Source organism: Marmota marmota, unplaced genomic scaffold, assembly GCF_001458135.2.
Source record: "Marmota marmota marmota unplaced genomic scaffold, marMar, whole genome shotgun sequence".
In the NCBI taxonomy this organism is placed as follows: Eukaryota; Metazoa; Chordata; class Mammalia; order Rodentia; family Sciuridae; genus Marmota; species Marmota marmota.
In genome coordinates, this window is record NW_026000111.1 from 500,785 (window position 1) to 517,893 (window position 17,109).

Genomic DNA, 17,109 nt, shown 5'->3' on the forward strand with positions numbered 1-17,109 from the left:
TTTCTCTTTGAGCTTGAAAGAGTTTTAGCACCAAGAAAAAAAAAATATGACTTCTGGGAAGAGACGATGTCTGAAGACAGCTCTTCTGTTCTCAGAGGCTCCCTGTGGGAAGCCCTCTGGGGGAGGTAATGTGGTCGCAGTTCTTACTGCCATCTCTTCTCTCACCTCCCTGGCTCTGGCTGGGTTCCTCTGGCCACCAGCCACCTCGCTGCAGGATTCCGTGTTTGGCTTGCAGCTGTCCTTGGGCTCATCATTTCTAGAATCATGCAGGTCACCTTCTGGCCCCACAGCAGGCCCCCACCCGGCCTCAGTCAGGACCATATCTCCCTGTCCTCAAGGAATGGTCGCCCTGCTGCCTCTGTATGACTCATCCTGTAATTGAGTTTTGATGTTCCCATTTCAGAAATGGATTCCCATTAAGCCTGGGCCAAAAGTTAAGCATCAGAACGGAGAGAACATTGCAAGTACCCTGAGAAGGAGCAGCTTCATTTGAATAATTATGTTTGGATTAGCAAACCCTTCTCTCTACAGCAGGGGCTGCCTCCCCTGTGCAGTGGAGAGGGGCACCAAGCTGTGTCTTGGAACAGAGGAGCTCAGAGAACCTGTGCCGGCCATCTTTCCAGAGTATCATTTTATAGCAAATGACTTGGGTATCCTGGCTCCGTTCTCCAGTTGGACTAAGGGCGAATAAAAAGAAAGAAAAGAAAAGAGAATCGACTTTTAGTAGCCTCTCTTCTCAACCCCGATTATAACATCTGCAGGGCTCACTGAGCCCCAGGTCCTGGGACAGACCCCACTCCTGGTCACCTGTATTTAGTCCCCAGGTATTTTAGTCAGGATTTTGCTACTGTGACTAAAATACCCAACAGAACAGTTGTAGGGGGGGCAAGTTTATTTGAGGGCTCGTGGTCTTATTCAGAGGTCTCAGTCCATGGAGAGCTGCTCCATTCCCCAGGGCCCCAGGTGAGGCAGAATCATGGGGAAGAGTGTGGTGGAGGGAAGCAGCTCATGAGATGATCAGGAAGCAGAGAGAGACTCTACTTGCCAGATACCAAATCTGTACCCCAAAGGCACACCCCCAACCCCACCTCCTCCAGCCACACCATATCCACCTTCAGTTACCGCTCAGTTAATCCCCATCAGGGGATTAAGTCACTGATTGGGTTAAGGCTCTCATGACCTAATCATTTCTCCTCTGAACCTTCTTGCACAGTCTCACATATGAGCTTTTGGGGGACACCTCACACCCAAACCACAACAACAGCATATTCCAGCCCCTTGGACAAAAAGACACAGGAAGAACACCCCAGGAGCTAGTGTGAGGAGCACAGAGGCGGCTGGCTGTGACGCTCCTGCCCTACATCTCTGTTTCTTCGAGAAGCAGCAGCTCAGTGAAGACCTTCATGAACCATTCTTGGCCAATATCTGTTTCAGCGACTAGGCCATCTTCATATATAAAAGCTGTATTCAATCTCCCTACCCTCAAATTCTCACTGTCCTTTCAAACTCTTCCTGCGGTTAACTCACAAACATTTGATATTTAAAAAGCCATTCGGGAGTCACGTGATTCTTCTCTTTGCACTTAAATTTACAGTGTCTGTTTTTCCTAACAATTGCTTCTCCACCTTCGGAATAGCCATTTCCTATTACGATTTTATTTTATTTTATATTTTAGAGTACACATTTCTTTTCTTCCCCAGTGAGCATCCCCTGAATGTTTTCTCTCTGGCAGAAAAACAATTGTGAATATTTTCTGGCCAGCTGTAGATGGTTCCACCACAGTGCGGGAGTTGTAACATTATTCATCTATTTGTTTTTACCTGTGCTCAGGCACATGGCGAGCCTCATCTGTAGGTGATTCCTAGGCAGTTACCTTTTTGTGCATATCAATACCATTTTTTTGATTTCAGACTGGATAATGAAAAAAAAAAAAACATGGTATTCACGCCCTCGATGTCATTGCTGCCTCCTTGGTGCTCCTCCTGGATGCCCAGTGCAAACCTGACCTTGGCGCTTCCTTTATCCACAGCAAGAACACTCTTCCTCTTGGTCTTCTAGCAAGACTTGCTGATCATCATCTCCAACTTGATCAGGGGCCCTTGTCCTTCACCCTCTGCAACCACAACCGGCCACTGGGACTGCAGGTTTAGCTGGACAGACACCACCATTTCATCCAATGACGAGACAGTTATGGAAAAATCCTTGGGATCATAAATGTCTAAAGGTGTCATGGAGCCATCACTGAACAAAATCTAAGAACTGACTATGGCTTCCTGAGGAAAACGAAACCAGAGTATGATCAGCTCCCTTCCTGTTTGTAAGCATGTAAGAAGTGCGATTTCCTATAAAATAGGTTCTCAAGCTAAGGACTGAGATATATCAACCCCTCTGTTTTAAAGTCTGGAACAGGGTCGGCTCTACATGGACATGGCATCAATAACGTGCTGCAGCCCCCATGGTGTGGGCCACAGAAGAATGACTTCAATGGATGTGGTCATGTGTGTATTAGCTGATTTTCATAGAACAGAATTTGACTTTGATGCTTCTGAAAAGAGTTTGAAAGATCCCATGACACATCTGATTCAATTTCAGGTGCAACTAATCAGGCTGCTGCTCAAGATGCTCTCATGTCAAGCATTCTTTATTAGGCAGATGGGCTTGGCTCCAAGTGTCTGAGAAAAGACGCCCTCTGGGGATTGGCAGCCTCAAAGACACAGTGACCTTGATATAATTTAGGAGGATTTGCTACAAGTTTAAAGATGGAGGTTCAGAGCCACCCCAAATCAACATGAGCCAGCAGAAATCCTGCACCTCTCAGCCACACTTCTTTAGGTGGCTGAAATGGGATTCCCAAGTACCAAATATTGTTTTATAAAAGTGAAGATGTAATTCTTTGGTTCATACACATACACCTGCTAGAAAGCAAATGCATGTGGACACGTGGTCAGCGTAATGTCTCCTGGGAGGAAAGCTCCCCTCAGACTCAATGAGGGGCTGTGAGGCTCTGTTGACTCTCTGTGTGGGACAAAGCGACCTGGAGAAGAGCTGACCATGGACCAGGGCACAGGCCTCTAGGCTCTCACCTGCTGTGGGGCCTGGAGGACATCCTGGGCAGCCACTGTGGAGACAGTGGCCCTCCAGTCCACCCTGTGAGGCTACAGGGGAGGGACAAGCCAGCTACCATCTGCACGCCCAGCTCCATGATGGTGACACGGTCATCCAGGACGATCACTGTCTCCTCAGCCAGGATGGAGTCAGAGAGAGGTGAGAGCACCATCCCCGACCTCTACCCACCAGATGCCAGTAGCAGCACCCTCTGCCTGGGGACATCCATAATATGGCCAGACATTGCCAAGTGTCCCCCAGAGATGCTAACCACCCTCCCACAGGGAGAAATCAGATTGCTCTCCTGTGATTGTGTGTGATGCTGGAGTTTGATCCTGGTGGGCAAGGGCTCTGCCACTGAACCACACCCTTGTCTATAGTTGAAGTTTGAGCTTAATGTCTGCTGGTTAAAATAAGAAAATTCATGCCAATAATTAAAAGTTGTTCTGTGTTTCCTTCATTAAAAAGTGTTTGAGTAATGAAGATGGATGATTCCTGTGTATTGTTTTTATTATTTTCTTTCACACAAAAGCATGTACACACGTGGAGTTACTCACAGATGCATACTTAGATGGACCTGTACAAATGGTGGGTATTATTTGGAGGAGTGTCCATTAGTTTACAGCTACACAGTGGTAGTTCCTGGATCCCAAACAACCAGGGCCCTGCCCTCCTCTCCCTGGGTGATTCCCTGGTTTCAGGAACTCCATTGCAAGGTCAGCGATATCAACCAGACCACAACTCCTTTGTTGGGAAGGAGAGTTACATGCCACTGGTTTTCAGACTGTGTGGCTGTCCAGAGCAAAATGATCCACTCAGGCTCTGCTGTGTCCAACGTTCCCATTTCCCATCCCATGTGTCCTCTGCCACCCAGCAGGTCCTGGGCATGCCCAGCCTTCTTCTGTGGGTCCCTGGCCACCCAGCAGGTCCTGGGTGTTCCCACCCCCATCCCATGTGTCACAGATCACCCAACAGTTCCTGGGAGTGTTTGCTGTGTGCAGAGCTGCTGCTTCTCATCCAGAATCCAGGAGGCACATGCACTGCCTCCTGTCTTCAACCTGCTTTCACTCCAGGGGCAGCTATAGGACCAGGACTTGAGTCAGAGGTGCCCAGACTGTGCTGCTGAGACACTGGGGAGCTTGTGAACATCCCCTTGCCAATATGCCAGTCCACAGCAATTAAACCCAGAATCCCGGGATTGGAGCCAGTCATTGATGTTTGGAGGAGCATTTGACACTTCCAATGTGCACTCCTAGCAGGGTTTGGGCACCTGTGTCCTCACGTTCCTCCCTGTGACATGAGGAGGTTCCTGCCCCTCACAGGCCATTGCAGCCCTTAGAGAAACAGCCCATCAGTGCACTTGGTGTGAGGCCACACACTGAAGTGCTCAGTAGAACTGAAGTGTCCTTGTTAATGGTGCTGGCAGAGCTCTCAGAACTCCACAGAGAAAGGGGGGCTCACCCAACCTTAGGAAAGCAGAGCCGCCTCCCAGAGCAGGGTAAGCACCAGGAGGAGTCCTACGGGCAGGGCAGTTCCCAGGCACTACCTCACTGGAGCCTCACCAAGCCAGGGGTCCAGGCTCCCCACCCAGAAATGGGGCCCTCTGGTGGGTGTTCAGCAAGTGAGGGGTTAATCAGATTGGTATTTAGTAAAGTTCATTCTTAAGCAAATATAGTTTTGTGGTTGAAAGATGGAGGGAGGGGAAGGCGACTAGATAGAAGAATCCTTGGGGCAGCTCCATGCCAGGTCCTGTGTGTGGCAGTGGGCTAGTGAGAATGGCCCCAGCTGGAAGTCCACAGACCAGAGGACCTCGGAGCAGAGCCTCGGAGCAGAACTTCCACACTTGTATGTGAGCCCCACTCGCATATTCCTCTGCCCCCTCCCTACCTGGGGCCATGTGTGAGCCCCACCCCTGTGCTCCCTGCCCCCCACCTGGGCCATCTGTTTGGCAGCTGTGAGGTGACAGGCTGCCTCTGTGTGTGTTGTCTTGAAGCTGGTTGGTTTCCCTGCACTTTCAACTAACTTGCTAAGGCATCTAAACCAACTGGGAGTTACCCAGAGCAGGAGTGTTGTTTCTCAATGAAAGCAGCATTTCCAGGGGCTTAGGGAGGTTTAGGGAAGGAGAAACAAAAGTCTCAGAAGAAGATTCCTCCATTTTTGGCAAATTAACACGTATTCACTTAGCTTTCCTTACTCAAAACCCCCAGGGAAAGAAGGTTTTGGAAAAAGTAGCCAGCGGGGACTTCTGTCTATATTTTGGGAGTCAGGAGCAGTGAGGGACACCAGATGACAACAGGCCTTGCACAGGTTTGGAAGTGCCAGGAACCCTGGACAAGCATCTGTCCTTCCTTGTGGGATGGTGTCTGAGAGGCAGGAGATTACAGGTCATGACAAGGACAATGGGCAGTGGCAGCTGAGATAGAAGCCTGCACTCTGACCCTCACTGGCTTTGTAAGTGAGGTTGTTGGAAGGCGTCCACACCCACGCCTCTGCATCTTCCTAGTTTTCTCAGGTCTCTGGCTCCTCAGGTCTCTGGCCAGCAGCAGCCTCAACTGCTGCCTCTCCTGCCCTCTACCCAATGTTGTGCCAGCATAAGCCCTGGCGCCTCATTGCCTGGGCCCGCATCTCTCACCATGCCTGAGTCAACAACTGATGCCATCTCTACCCAGGAGCAGGATTACAGCAGAACCACCTGGCGGGATTCTCATGGAAAGCCTTAGCCACCATGGTTGGTGCATATGCATCCCAGGATGCCCCATCTCTGGCCTCCCCAGAGACACGGGGGTCACCCAGCACTCAGCCCCACTAGTGGGACACTGCTCTTCTACCTCCTTAAGGCTGAGCAGCTGCCAAGAGAGAGACAAGCAGCATTAGCAGCCAGCTCTGTCTTCTCCAATCACACTGAGGACTTAAGTGGCTGTTAGACTTCCCAGGACATAAACACTCTCCTCTCTAATCCACTTTCTGTTTACACAACAGGATAGGCACTTTACCCCTCCATTCCAGCTTTGCTTTTTCTGCCTCAAAAATTAGACTGATGTGATTCTGCAATCTGTGTATGGGGTGAAGGTGGGAGTTCATAACCCACTTGAATCAAAGTGTGGAATATGATATGTCAAGAAATTTGTAATGTTTTGAACAACCCACAATAAAAAATTAAAAAAAAAAAATCAGACATCCAGCCCCAGGCAGTTGCGGGTTTTCTCATTAGGACCCCATGTTGGGGAATTCATTGCCTCAAAAACTCTTGATTTCTGAGCTGATAACTATTTCTAAAGCCAAAGCAAATCAACTACAACAGCAAAATCGCTTATTTATGATGGTCTTTGGGAAGGCTTTCTTCCTTTCTTCTCCTTCTGTTTTTTTCCTCAGGGTATTTATTCTGTCTCTTTATAGACTGCAATAAGCTGGTAAGAGCTATCACTAAAGGGGATTTCTGTTATTGTAATTTGCTCTGTGGCAATGCCCCACCAAGGAGCTCCCAGCTCTAATCCGGCCACTGAATGTCTCCCATCAAGCATTTGGCTGAAGGCAGCACATGAGCTCAGCTGCTGAAGCAGCAACTGGGAAAGCTGACCTGCAGCTGACCACATCCCAGCACCTGGGAGGGAATGGGCCACCCCCACCCCCTCACACCCAGGACACCACATCTGCAACCTGTCAGCAGAAATGCAGGCTTTCAAATGAAATCTCCTCTTAATATATGAGTAGTTCATCTGGGATATTGCTCTGAAATTTTCTTTCCTTGATGCATCTCTGCCTGGTTTTGGTATCAGGATGCCTCTAGAAATTTTTTGGTGTCTTTGAGGTTTTCTATTTTATTGGAATATGAATTTTCAAAATAATTTCTATTTGTCCCCTGTATTTCAATATTGTCTGCTGTGATGTTTCCTTTTTCAACGCAAATTTTAGTAATTTGAGATTTCTCCCTCCTTCTTTTCATTGGAGTGGCTAAGGGTTTGTCAATTTTATTTATTTTTTCAAAGAACCAGCTTTTTGTTGTGTCAATTTTTTTGAATTGTTTCTTTAGTTTCAATTTCATTGATTTTCATCCTGATTTTAATTACCTCCTGTCTTCTACTATTTTGGTGTTGGTTTGTTCTTCTTTTTCTAGGACTTTGAGCTGTAATGTCAGGTCATTTATTTGTTGACTTTTTCTTCTTTTAAGAATGAACTCCATGCAATGAACTTTCCTCTTAGCACTGCCTTCATAGTGTCCCAGAGATTTTGATAACTTGTATCGGAGTCCTCATTTACCTCTAGAACATTGACACAAAAATTCTCAATAAAATTCTGGCAAATCAGATGGAAAAATACATTTAAAAAAATAGTGCTCCATGATCAAGTGGGGTTCATTCCAGAGATGCAAGGTTGGTTCAATATATGGAAATTAATAAATATAATTCATCACATCAATAGACTTAAAGATAAGAATCATATGAATATATCAATTGATGCAGAGAAAGCATTTGACAAAATACAGCACCCTTTCATGTTCAAAACACTAGAAAAACTAGGTATAGTAGGAACAAACCTCAATACTATAAAAGTTATTTATGCAAAATCCAAGACCAACATCATTCTAAATGGAGAAAAATTGGAAACATTCCCTCTAAAAACTGGAACAAGACAGAAATGCCCTTTTTCACCACTTCTATTCAACATAGTCCTTGAAACTCTAGTCAGAATAATTAGAGAAAACAAATTAAAGGGATACAAATAGGAAAAAAAAAACTCAAACTGTCACTATTTACTGACAACATGATTCTATACTTAGAAGATCCAAAAAACTTCACCAGAAAACTTCTAGAATCAATTAATGAATTCAGCAAAGTAGCAGGATATAAAATCAATACCCATAGATCAAATGCATTTCTGTATATCAGTGATGAATCCTCTGAAAGAGAAATTAGAAAAACTACCCCATTCACAATAGCCTCAAAAATAAAATAAAATACTTTCGAATTAACAAAAGAGGTGAAATAACTCTACAATGAAAACTACAGAACACTAAAGAAAGAAATTGAGGAAGACCTTAGATGATGGAAAAATCTCACATGCTCTTGGATAGACAAAATTAATATCGTCAAAATGGCCATACTACCCAAAGCACTATACAGATTCAATGCGATCCCAATTAAAATCCCAATTACATTCCTTATAGAAATAGAGAAATGAAATCATTTGGAAAAACAAGAGACCCAAAATAACCAAAGCAATCCTTAGCAAGAAGAGTGAAGCAGAAGTGTCACAATACCAGACCTTAAAGTATACTACAAAGCTATAGTAACAAAAATGGCATGGTATTGGCACCAAAATAGACATGGTCTACCAATGGTACAGAATAGAAGACACAGAGAAAAACCCACATTAATACAGTTATCTCATACTAGACAAAGGCACCAAAAAATAACAGTAAAGAAAAGATAGCCTCTTCAACAAATGGTGCTGGGAGAACTGGAAATCCATATGCAGCAAAATGAAAATAAACCCCTATTTCTCACCATGTACAAAACTCAACTCAAAGTGAATCAAGGACCTAGGAATTAGACCAGAGACCCTATGCCTAATAGAGGAAAACTTAAACCAAATCTTCATCATTTTGGATTAGGTCCCGATTTCCTTAACAAGACTCCTAAAGTGCAAGAAATAAAATCAAGAATTTATAAAGGGATGGACTCGAATGAAAAACCTTCTTGTCAGCAAAAGAAACAATCAATGAGGTAAAGAGACAACCTCCATTTAGGGAGAAAATTTTTGCCACACACATATCAGAAAGAGCACTAATCTCCAGAATATATAAAGAACTAAAAAAACTTACTTAACACCAAAAAAACCAAATAACCCAACCAATAAATGGGCCAAGGAGCTGAACAGATATTTCTCAGAAGAAGATATATATTCAATAAATAAATATATAAAAAATGTTCAACATATCTAGTAATTAGAGAAATGCAAATCAAAACTACTCTAATAATTCATCTCATACCAGTCAGAATGGCAATTATCAAGAATACAGACAACAATAAATGTTGGTGAGGATGTGGTGGAAAAGGCACAATCATACATTGCTGGTGGGGCTGTAAATTGGTGCAACCAATTTGGAAGGCAGCATGGAGATTCCTTAGAAAACTTGGAATGGAACCACCATTTGACTCAGCAATACAACTCCTTGGTCTAGACCCAAAGGACTTAAAATCAGTAAGACAGCCACATCAATGTTCATAGCAGTTCAATTCACAATAGCTAAACTGTGGAAGCAACCTAGATGCCTCTCAATAGATGAATGGATAAAGAAACTGTGGTGTATATACATAATGGAATATTACTCCATATTAAAAGAGAATAAAATCATGGCATTTGCAGGTAAATGGATGGAGTTGTAGAATATCATGCTAAGTGAAATAAGCCCATCCCAAAAAACCAAAGGCTGAATGTTCTCTCTGATAAGTGGATGCTGATCCATAATGAGGAGGGAGGAGGTATGGGAAAAATGGAGGAACTGTGATTGGGCAAAGGGAAGGGAGGGTGTATAGGGTGCATGGAGGCAGGAAAGATGGTGGAATGGGATGGACACCATTACCCTAGGTACATGTATGACTGCACGTATGGTGTGATGCTACATCGTGTACAACCACTGAAATGAAAAGTTGTGCTACAATTATGTTCAATGAATCAAAATGCATTCTGCTGTCATATATACCTAGTTAAAATAAATTAATTAATTTGAAAAAATATGAGCCGTTAATTTTCTTTTTTAGAAAAAATTGCTCAGGTAAAATTGAACATATGTAGGACCACTGAGTTATCACAGTTACAGGCCCCAACACAAAGGCATACACTCTAGGATTTTCCATAATAACCAAAATTTTATTGAGATAGCCTAGTCACCTCCACTTTCCATGTCCTACCTTCTTGTTCAGAGATGGATTTAGGGAAGAGGATAGGATAGGATTCAGTCCTCTGCTGTAGGATACTTCTGGAACATACTTCTTGCTATGAAAAGAGATGCCATAATAGGTTTCCCCTGGGGCAATGGAACATGTTACATCACAGAGGATCCCTGCTATAGCCTGAGGGGCAACCTGACTGTGGCAGGACACAGTGACAGGAGGAGTGTAAGAACCTGGGCTGTGGGTACAATGGGATCACAGACTTATCCAACGCTTGGGGTGTTTCATGTTAGTTGAAACAGTAAGATTTTTCTATTTTGTTAAGGCCAATTGAGTCAGGGTGTTCTGTTATCTAATTAATCCTCATAATAATCTTGCAAGGTAAAGTGAGCTTGTACTTCTGATTTACAGAGACAAATGAGTCTCACCTAGGCCAAGTGGCCAAGGGTGCATAGTGAGGAAGGGATACAGCCAGGATCTGAATGTGTACCATCTGGATGCAAAAGCAGAGCTCCTCTTTATTCCTTTAATTTTTAATTGACAAAGAAACATTGTACGTATTTGTGGTGCACAACATAATATTTTGAAATTTGCACATATTGAGGAATGGCTATGTGAAGTAAATTGTGTATTTTCTCACATACTTAGTTTTTGTGTGTGCTAATAAGATTTGAAATATACTCTCTCAGCAATTCTCAGTAACAAAATATTGTTATTAACGATAGTCCTCATGATGGACCAAAAAAAAAAAAAAAAAAAATCCCATAAACTAACTTGTTCTTCCTGTTTAAAGGAAACTTTGTGTCCTCTGACCACCATCTCCCCAGCCTTTCCATCCCAGCCTCTGGTAACTGCAGTTCTACTCTCTGCTGTATCAGTTGGTTATGGTTTGGCTTTTTCACACTCCCTGGAAAGCTGCTGTGTTGTGAGTGTGCTCCCCAGTGCAGCAGGGTTTGGAGGTGGGGCTTTAAGGTAATGATTGGGTTATGAAAGCTGTAACCCCATTGGTGGATTAGTTCATTCAGTGGATTAATAATTTGAATGGCCTTCTCATGGTAGCCCTGGGTGGGTGGGGTGTGGCTGGAGGAAGTAGGTCTCTGGGGACATGACCAGGACTACATCTGTCCCTGGCTCCTTCCTCCTGCTCTCTGCTTCCTCACTGCCATGAGCTGAGCAGATTTCCTCTACCAGATCCTTCCGCCATGATGCTCTTTCTCACATTAGGTCCAGAGCAATGCAGTTGGTCAACCATGAACTCAACCTCTGAAACTATGAGCTCAAATAAACATTTCCTCCTCTAAGTTCTTCTTGTCAGGTATTCTGGCCACAATGATAAAAAATCAATTATTACACCAACTTTTTGAGATTCCACATACAAGTAACTCCACACAGCAATAGTATTTCTGTGACTAGCTTATTTTACTTAATATCTTTCAGGTTCATCTACATTGTCAAAAAAGACAGAATTTCCATCTTTTTGAGACTGAATATATACATACACATGTATATATGTAAAGTGTGTGAGTGTGACATTTGCTTTATCAGTTCATCAACTGATGAGTACTTAGATTGGTTCCATCTTAACTAATGTAAATAACGTTATAATCAACATAGGAAATACAAAATATCTCTTTGACATAATGATTTCATTTCTAAAAGGGCAATAGCATGATCACATGGTAAGCCTAATTTTACTCTTTTGAAAAACCCCGTGTGTTTCCATTAGAGCTGTGCTAATTTGCAGTCCCACAGAGGGTACCAGGGGTCCCTTCCCTCCACATCCTTGATAACCACCATCCTAACAGGTATGAAGTTCTAATATACATTTGAGTTCTAATATACATTTCTCTAATGATCAATGATGTTGATTTTTTTTGTATACCTATGGGTCAATTGTGTGTCTCATTTAAAAACCTATTCTAGACCTTTGTCCAATTTTAGTTGGGTTATTTGTTTTCTCACTATCCAGTTATCTGAGTTCCTAAACTAAAATAAATTAATTAAGTCCAAAGTGCTTTCAGAGTAGATCTTCTGTTGCCAGAGAAGTATCTTCCAAAAAGTTAATACTTATCAACATTTGAGAGCATCCTTGGAATAAAACTCAGTACAAAGTTCTTCACATGCTGATCTGTTTTCATTCAAGCATTTTCTCTCTCCAGTTGAAAGATTTGAGAAGCAACACCAATGCTTGCAAGCTGAGGATAGGATCCCAGGCTCACATGCATCACGCCATCCCCAGGACAGAGTGTCTCCCTGCTGATACCCTGCTCATGGTGCTGCTGGTGTCCTACAGAGTTGTGACCAGAGGAGCAGTTCTTCAGTGTAGTTGCCGTGGGTACAGGTGCTGGGGCAACAAGCTTAGGTGCTTAGGGTGGGCACGTTAGTTAGTCATGTAAAAGGCAAAGCTTTTGGTAGGTGAAGAGGTTTTTTAGGGGGGAAATAAGAGGAAGGGGCTTGCAGAGTTTTGCAAATTTCTATTAAAATTTCTTAGGACAATTTCATTACTAAAACAAATACAGTTGCAAAAATAAAAAAACTATGTATTATAGCTCAAAGTATAAAGCTCCAAACACTGTCTAACTCTGTGATTTCAGGGACAGAGTAGGAAATAATGACAAATGGTGGCTTCAAAGCACCTTCCACAAAAAGTGCAAAAGAGGGACTTAAAAAGACTCCACCTGACAAGACCTGTCTGATGCAGAATAAGTTCTCTGTTGCCAAGAGAAGGCAGGACACCCATGTCACCCTCTCAGCCAGTGTTTCTCTAGAGACCAGGCTTCCAGAACCCAGCCAAGTCCAGGTGTTCTGTGAGAAATGCTGAGAGCAGTCGTCATGACTCAACCTCGCAAAGGTTTTATCATTGACGCACTTTGATGTCCCTCACCATGGCGAGCACCAGATGAAACGTCTATTTATGCCAGCCCTGTAATGAGCTGCATAACATGTTGTAGCTGCAAACTCTGAATCAACAGAAATGACTTTTAGTCCAGTTCTGCCCACGTGTGCTTTATGTACAACCTCCCCACCACTGCCCTGGCGAGACTATGGGGGTTCCTTACTTTGACGATATCAACATCTACCCTAAATCCACATCTATGTCACCAATAGACAGACAGAAACACTTATCTTCTCTTCGGCATCCACAAAGTAATTCAAGTAACAAAAAGTAGTTTGTCTATTTATCCTCAGGTGTCTTAACAGAAATGACATTTCACCAGGTACTTCTAGGATTAGGAAAGCAAAGACAAAAGAAATCTATGTACGGGCTGGAGAGGTGACACAACATCACTCTTGGTGCATGATAATGCTGGGAAGGTTGAGGTCAAAGCAAACTGGAATGAGCCTATTTCACTGGAAGTTTGAAACTGCTTCTCAGACAGAAAAGACCCTGTCCACCTGTGAATGTCGGTCCCGTCTCCCACCCAGCTGAATTCAAGAGAAGCAGTGAGTTCAGGTTGTGCATAAAATCTCTCTATTCTCAGCACAACATGCCAACAGGGAACTTCAGGACGTGGCGCTGTTGAAGGAAGGTGAGTCTCAGCACTGCATCTGGCCTGAGAGCTGCCATTGCTTGGCCTCTGGCATAATAGTTTCCTTGACAGTGGGATTCCAATGCCAGGAGGGAGAAACTGAGGTGGGTTCTGTTTTGTTCATTTTGTTGTTTTTTCCAATGTGTTGAACCACCTTACAAACTCATAAATTGGTGCCTTGTGGACATTGTGTTCTCGAAGGATTCGAACATAAACAAGTGCATGCTTCATCACAGCTGTCGATGAGCAAGCTCTGCCTTCCTGGAGAAGGAATCTGGGGTCAGGCATGCGGCATGCTGGGAACGATTACTGATGTTCTCCTTGGACAGGTACTACAGACCTGGATGGGCATGTATGGCTGCTGTAGTTCAAGTCCAAAGTTCCTAGCTGGTCCTGAAGGTTTTCAAATCCCAATCTGACTGTCATTTTTCAACCACCAATGTTGCATAAACCATGTACAGGGAACACAGCCTTAGGGATTCTTTTTTTCCTGGAAAGCTTTATGCCCCGTTGAAACAGCTCTCTTGAAACCTCCTGTGGATGATCTCTGGCTCTCATTTGAAGATGTTGGGGAAACTCTTCATGGACAAGGAACTATGGCTAAACAGAAGCTGCAGAGAGCCAGAAAGGCCTCCTCTCAGCATTGTGACTGTAGTTGGAGACAGAATGATCTGCCCTAAATAGAAGCAGGTGACTCTCAATATGTAGCAGCTTATTTTAACCATCATAGGCTGCAGATGCTTCCTTTGTCCTTCCCACATTGAATTGATTGTCTGACTTTCACAGCGGGACATGATGCAATATTACAATAAGCATCTTTAATATATAGACAGCCTTTCTAACCAGCCCCAGATAAGCTTGTCAAAGTAGATTGCAAACCCTGCCTATAACAAAAGAGTCCCAGGTTCAATTAAATGCCTCATAGGTGGGAGGTCTGGTTACCATTCAACAGTTCAGAATAGCGCGCACAATATACAAAGGTAGAGATTTCTTTGGAAACTGGATTTAAGTCTTATTTAGATTTCTGAGCCTGAGGATTCTGTGTGCCAATCTACTGAGACAGCAGGGTCCCATTCAACACCTTTGCAGGGAGCCCAGAATGAGTTGGTGGCCATCTTCTGGCTTCCTGGGGCTGAGGTAACGTATGCTTCACTTTATAACATCTCTCACATCCCACAGTGATAATCAAAGTTTAAATGAAAGGAAAATATCCACATTGGAGGACTCTGACATGTTTGACATAATGTCATGTACATTTTCTTGGTGGTCCACGAACCTCAGGCACCTGATCTAACATATCTGCTCTCTTTGCTGTGCATGCCATCTGTGATCCCTCTGAGTGTCTAACATTTCTAAGACACTTCTGGGGCCCCTGCATTGTGGCTCCTAGCCCTCAGAGAGCTCTCTGAAGAGAACCAGGGATTATTTGTAGGCTGTCAGCAGTGAGACTGAAACACACTGGTAACCATGTATAGATTGGCACCACCCAGAGACCACCACCTTGGGGAACCAAGTTCTCCCCAGGAAGCTCAAGTCTGAAGGACATAAGCAGAGGCAGGCCTTGACTGGTCAATCAGCACACTGCATCCTCCTATCATCACTGATTGGTTTGGCAATAGTCAGCTGATTCAATTTCGGCCAATGAAATACTCAGAGACCAGCTCCCTTCACAGCCTCCTCTGCAAGTGCCTGGGAACTCCAGGTACTCCAGGGCTATGGTCAGTGGACGAGTTTAGGTGGATCTGTGGGAAGAAGCTTGTGAAGGTCAGTCCTGTAATTTCTTTTCATTTTTAGGGGAGGGAGCTGTCATCAGCTATTGAACCCAGGACGCTTAACCACTAAGCCACATCCCCAGCCTTTTTTTATATTTTATTTAGAGACAAGGTCTCCCTAAGTGGCTAAGCTTTGAACTCATGCTCCTCCTGCCTCAGCCTCCCTAGCCACTGGGATTACTGGAGTGCATCACCAAGCCCAGCCTGGTTCTGTAATTTTGGTCAGATCACACTCAAGAGCAATCTTACTCTAGACACCCTCACTATGTAATGCAAACACTTTGCCTTTCTTGCTTAAGCAACTGTGCCATTTAACTGCTTCATAACTTGCACCTATTAGCATTGACGGTACAAGATCCATGTCAAACCTGGAGCATCTCTGTCATTTAGTAATGCTTCAACTTGGAGAAACACTGAGCATTCCGAAAAAGGATATATGTGGGGCAACTAATTAAGGAGTGATCATGGTTTAAGTTTCATTTTAAGCACCAACATATTTACAGGGGCTCATGGATTGGTGGCTTTTGTGGTTGAACATGTAGAGATACTCCCCAACCTATAATGGGGGTTGTGTCCCAATAAAAACATCACAAATTGAAAATATCCTGAGTTGAAAATGAATTTAATATATCTCACTTACTGAAGATCATAGCTCAGTGACACTGTGGTTCAACCTTGGATTGTGTGGCTGGGTGGCAGCCACCATTCATCATAAAGGGAGGGTATGGGTCATACGGCATCTGTCTAGCACCAGGAAAGATCAAAACTGAAGTTGCAAAGGCACATCCCTTCTCCACCATTGCAAAATCAAAACTCAAATATCAAACCATAGTTCACAGGAAGCCTCCTATCTGCTAGGTGTCTTCTAGCTGATCACACATGGAGGTGACCTTGCCAAGGAACTCAGGCCTCTCTTTTAATTCATTATCTGGAGATCAACTGCTCAGTACATACAGTGCATTTTGGGAGGAATAAAGACAATTATCACAGCAGTTTCACATCTTATGCACTATTTCCCAAAATAAATCCAATTTGAGGATGAAACTCAGGGCATTTCCCCCTCTCTGGAGTGGTGTCCCTTGACCCTGCTTCTCCCCACTTCCAGCATGGTGCTCGGGGGCACCATTCGTGAGGCCCTTCCCAGCCTCCCCCTGTTTCCTTCTCTCTGGACATACTTAAAATCTATGACACTCAAGCTATAGGTTTATTTTTTTTCATCTATTCAATATTCAAATTCACATTTACCCCTTTTCACCAGAATTTTATTACCATTTACCATCTCTATTCTTGTATTGCTGGCATTAGCTGTTACAATACGTGCCCCTTGTCTGCTACCTATATTTCATTTTTCTCATTTGTTTCATTGTTCATTGTTAAATTATTTTTGTCTTGGATCTTCTGCAGCCCACTGTAGATTGAAAACCAGAGCCATTGCTATATAACAGGTGACAATATAGTGAGGATTTTCACTTCTGTGCTTTCTCTGCAGAGGTGGCCCCTCCCTCCTCCCTCAGCTCCTCCCATCTCTCCGCCTGACACTCACCCTACAGTGATATCTACCCTCTCCCCCAAGTGCACTGGGCATTCTGCAAATAACCAGGGCTTTGCCACTGAAATGCTTTCTCCATGATCTTCTGGTCAGAGGCCCAACCTGTGACCTTGCTCCCCAGTTCCCTCCCCACCTCTTCTCTGCATTATTCTCATCTGGGGACAGTTTTCCTTCTGGGAGACATTCAGCAACATCTGGAGGCAGTTTTGCTTTGTCGCAGCTCAGAGGAGTGTTACCACTGGCATCAACAGGCAGAGGCT